The sequence below is a fragment of the Amblyomma mixtum genome, unplaced genomic scaffold (genome assembly GCF_055824585.1).
Source record: "Amblyomma mixtum isolate Tamu unplaced genomic scaffold, ASM5582458v1 scaffold_151, whole genome shotgun sequence".
In the NCBI taxonomy this organism is placed as follows: Eukaryota; Metazoa; Arthropoda; class Arachnida; order Ixodida; family Ixodidae; genus Amblyomma; species Amblyomma mixtum.
The window spans coordinates 1-5,000 of record NW_028317686.1 but is presented as its reverse complement, the minus strand read 5'-3'; the positions used below and the strand labels follow the sequence as shown (position 1 = coordinate 5,000).

Below are 5,000 nucleotides of genomic sequence, written 5' to 3'. Positions count from 1 at the left end.
CGTGACGCTCCAATTCCGGTCTTCATCAGAGGTGGGTCTTCTTGTGCCTTCTTGGGCACGCCCGCTCCGCCCGCACGGGCCTGACCGCAGAACACCTCGAAGCACCGGCGTTTGCTAGAAATATACATTCTTGGAGCTCTGTGCCACCGTCCTCACGCACCTTTCTGCGATCTGCAGCGACGCTACCCCCGGACTCCAGCAGCGGTTTTTTTTGTTGCTGTTCACACTCAACTGCTGTTCACATCTTTCAAGGCGAGTCATCACCGCCTACCGCTGCTGCACCCTTTTGTAGGGGAGGGGGTTTTCCCAACGCCCCCCGGTCCGGTCGCCCCCGGGTGCGCCATCGTGCTGCTCCCTACTCGACCATTTCGCCACATCATTGCTTCGCAAGGAGACAGGCACCGCCTAGCCGTGGCTACGCAGCGCGTACTTGGAACAAGCCGCAAAGCGGACGTTCATCAGTCTACTCCCGCAATAGGAGCCCACCGGCCACAGTGCCATGGACGGCGTTTCGGTAGCGCACCGACAGACTACTCGAAGGCTGGGAAGGACGAAGCAGCAAGAGAACCCGGCTGCCGCGAATGCGTTCAAAGTGCGGGATTATAATCCCTCGTCCTTTTCGGTCCCGGTGCCTCCTTTCGCGCCGTCGGCGCGGCGTCAGACTCCGCGCCCGCAGTGCGAGACCTTTCGCGCGCGGCCGTTCCCTGGGCCGCGCGCGTCCCGCCGCGTGCGCGTCGCGCAGAAGCGCAGTTTCCCAGCCAGCGAGCCGCGGTTCCTCTCGTACTTCGCAGCAGCCGCCGCCGTTCCCTTGGCAGCGGGCAGGCCTTTCCCTCGGCCCGCCTACCGACTGGTGGTCGCAACACGACAAAGCCAGCGAGCCGCGGTTCCTCTCGTACTTCGCAGCAGCCGCCGCCGTTCCCTTGGCAGCGGGCAGGCCTTTCCCTCGGCCCGCCTACCGACTCGTGGTCGCAACACGACAAAGCCAGCGAGCAGCGTTTCCTTTCGTACTTCGCAGCAGCCGCCGCCGTTCCCTTGGCAGCGGGCAGGCCTTTCCCTCGGCCCGCCTACCGACTCGTGGTCGCAACACGACAAAGCCAGCGAGCAGCGTTTCCTTTCGTACTTCGCAGCAGCCGCCGCCGTTCCCTTGGCAGCGGGCAGGCCTTTCCCTCGGCCCGCCTACCGACTCGTGGTCGCAACACGACAAAGCCAGCGAGCAGCGTTTCCTTTCGTACTTCGCAGCAGCCGCCGCCGTTCCCTTGGCAGCGGGCAGGCCTTTCCCTCGGCCTGCCTACCGGCTCTGTTTGCGCCTCTTCGACGGTTGTCGACAACCGAAAGCCCACCATGAGTGGTGCGTTACGCCGTTCAAACCTGCGGATACAGCCCGTCCGACTTTCCCTTGGTGACGGAGCTCCGCTGGGCGCAACAGTTTGTGCAGAGAAGCGGCTTCAGAATCTCGCAACTCCGCGGTTGAGGCCTTCCCCCGCTTATAAGTGGGGGCGGCGCCGGGTGTGACAAGCACAATCCGGTAATGATCCTTCCGCAGGTTCACCTACGGAAACCTTGTTACGACTTTTACTTCCTCTAAATGATCAAGTTTGGTCATCTTTCCAACAGACCGGCGCAACCGAAAGGCCGCGCCGGACATCGGTCCGAAGACCTCACTAAATCATTCAATCGGTAGTAGCGACGGGCGGTGTGTACAAAGGGCAGGGACGTAATCAACGCGAGCTTATGACTCGCGCTTACTGGGAATTCCTCGTTCAAGGGGAACAATTGCAAGCCCCTATCCCAATCACGAAAGAAGTTCCACGGGTTACCCAGTCTTTTCAGACAGGGATAAAGACACGCTGCTTCCTTCAGTGTAGCGCGCGTGCGGCCCCGGACATCTAAGGGCATCACAGACCTGTTATTGCTCTGTTTCGTGCGGCTAGGAGCCGCTTGTCCCTCTAAGAAGGTTGTAAGGTGCTGGGAACCCCGCACCTATTTAATAGGCTAGAGTCTCGTTCGTTATCGGAATTAACCAGACAAATCGCTCCACCAACTAAGAACGGCCATGCACCACCATCCACCGAATCAAGAAAGAGCTCTCAATCTGTCAATCCTCCCAGTGTCCGGGCCGGGTAAGTTTTCCCGTGTTGAGTCAAATTAAGCCGCAGGCTCCACTCCTGGTGGTGCCCTTCCGTCAATTCCTTTAAGTTTCAGCTTTGCAACCATACTTCCCCCGGAACCCAAATACTTTGGTTTCCCGGAAGCTGCCCGCCGAGTCATTTGAGTAACTCAGGCGGATCGCTGGTTGGCATCGTTTATGGTCAGAACTAGGGCGGTATCTGATCGCCTTCGAACCTCTGACTTTCGTTCTTGATCAAAGAAAACATTCTTGGCAAATGCTTTCGCAGTAGTTCGTCTTGCGACGGTCCAAGAATTTCACCTCTAGCGCCGCAATACGAATGCCCCCGTCTGTCCCTCTTAATCATTACCCCGTATTCCAAAAACCAACAGAACAGAAACGGGGTCTTGTTCTATTATTCCATGCAAGTTTATTCAGGCGACTCGCCTGCGTTGAGCACTCTAATTTTTTCAAAGTAAAAGCGCAGGCCACCTCGAGACGCACCAATGAAGGGCACCAAGAGAGGACCGGCATGATGTTCAGTCCGAGCCGTCGCATCGGGTAGATGCACTACTCGTCTGGAACTGAGATCCAACTACGAGCTTTTTAACCGCAGCAGCTTTAGTATACGCTATTGGAGCTGGAATTACCGCGGCTGCTGGCACCAGACTTGCCCTCCAATTGATCCTCGTTAAAGGATTTAGAGTGTACTCATTTCAATTACGGGGCCTCAAAAGAGTCCCGTATTGTTATTTTTCGTCACTACCTCCCCGTGCCGGGAGTGGGTAATTTGCGCGCCTGCTGCCTTCCTTGGATGTGGTAGCCGTTTCTCAGGCTCCCTCTCCGGAATCGAACCCTGATTCTCCGTTACCCGTAACAACCATGGTAGGCAAGTAACCTACCATCGAAAGTTGATAAGGCAGACACTTGAAAGAAACGTCGCCGGCTCATGGCCATGCGATCAGCACAAAGTTATCCAGAGTCACCACAGAGTACGGGCAGAGCCCGATGGGTCTTGGTCTAATAAAAGCGCCCGTCAGCCAAAGGCCTTCAGGCTCAATGCATGTATTAGCTCTAGAATTGCCACAGTTGTCCAAGTAGAAAGAAACGATCTAAGGAACCATAACTGATTTAATGAGCCATTCGCGGTTTCGCCTTATTTCGGCATGTACTTAGACATGCATGGCTTAATCTTTGAGACAAGCATATGATTACTGGCAGGATCAACCAGGTATGATGCATAGGCATTCCCTTTTCGCCCCAGAAGGGTGCCTCGTCGCCGCCGATAGGGCCGCCATAAACCCCCAGCGCGCGACGCATCTTTTTCGCGGCAGCTTGCGCTGCCCGTGCATCGTTCGAGCTCGCTGCGGCATCCGACCCGTAGGTACGGCAATCGCCACGCGGCAAGAGAGCACGTGTGCCTTTAGGCAAAGCATTTGTAACGCGCCCACCAGTGCGCACATCGGCCTCTAGGGCCGCAGCATTAGGCAACTGGACGGCGCTTGCTGCGTAGCCGAGACGGCCAAGCCGCCAGACGACGGGACACGCCCGCGTCTTCGGCGCGCTCGCACGGAATCGAGTCCGGGTAGCACGGAACACACCTCGTAAAACGTGGAAACAGCGTCGTCCGACAACCAGCCCCTATCGCAGACGCGGATGAGGCTGCAGACGAATGCCGTGGGGTCCGAGGGACGGGGACACGCTGGGCACGAGGCCGCATATCAGACCCGGTCACGGCGCGCACACGCGGGCGCGCGCCGCCGACTGCTCCACTGGGACCCCCATATAATAGCAGCGATAAGTACCCAGACCTCCGTGGGTGAGTAAATCGCCGTACTCGTGCCACTTTCGCCGCAAGGGCCGCACAAATCGTGCGCGCTTTGCCGCGGCATCACAACGCCGCGCTTCCGCGGCGCCCCGCACGAGCCGTACTCGTGGACATAGCCGTCGGGCGAACCGCCGTACTCGAGGCGCGTTCGCCGCAAGAGCCGCTCAAATCGTGCGCGCTTTCCTGCGGCATCGCACGAAAGCGCTGCCCCGGCGCCCCGCACGAGCCGTACTCGTGGACATTGTCATCGGGCGAACCGCCGTACTCGAGGCGCGTTGGCGGCAAGACCCCCACAAATCGTGCGCGCTTTGCTGCGGCATCGCACAAAAGCGCATCCCCGGCGCCCCGCACGAGCCGTACTCGTGGACATAGCCGTCGGGCGAAGCGCCGTACTCGAGGCGCGTTCGCCGCAAGAGCCGCTCAAATCGTGCGCGCTTTCCTGCGGCATCGCACGAAAGCGCTGCCCCGGCGCCCCGCACGAGCCGTACTCGTGGACATGGTCATCGGGCGAACCGCCGTACTCGAGGCGCGTTCGCCGCAAGAGCCGCTCAAATCGTGCGCGCTTTCCTGCGGCATCGCACGAAAGCGCTGCCCCGGCGCCCCGCACGAGCCGTACTCGTGGACATGGTCATCGGGCGAACCGCCGTACTCGAGGCGCGTTCGCCGCAAGAGCCGCTCAAATCGTGCACGCTTTCCTGCGGCATCGCACGAAAGCGCTGCCCCGGCGCCCCGCACGAGCCGTACTCGTGGACATAGCCGTCGGGCGAACCGCCGTACTCGAGGCGCGTTCGCCGCAAGAGCCGCTCAAAACGTGCGCGCTTTCCTGCGGCATCGCACAAAAGCGCTTCCCCGGCGCCCCGCACGAGCCGTACTCGTGGACATTGTCATCGGGCCAACCGCCGTACTCGAGGCGCGTTGGCGGCAAGAGCCCCTCAAATCGAGCGCGCTTTGCTGCGGCATCGCAAAAAAGCACTTCCGCGGCGCCCCGCACGAGCCGTACTCGTGGACATTGTCATCGGGCGAACCGCCGTACTCGAGGAGCGTTCGCCGCAAAAGCCACTCAAA

The 5,000-nt window shown here is 59.8% G+C and overlaps 1 non-coding gene across 1 annotated transcript; it reads right to left on the bottom strand.

Moving 5' to 3' along the window:
• Positions 1–1,526: 1,526 nt before the first annotated feature.
• On the bottom strand, positions 1,527–3,341 carry LOC149324800 (small subunit ribosomal RNA). The gene has a single exon (XR_016286684.1). It is a non-coding gene; the product is annotated as a small subunit ribosomal RNA (ribosomal RNA).
• Positions 3,342–5,000: the final 1,659 nt, after the last annotated feature.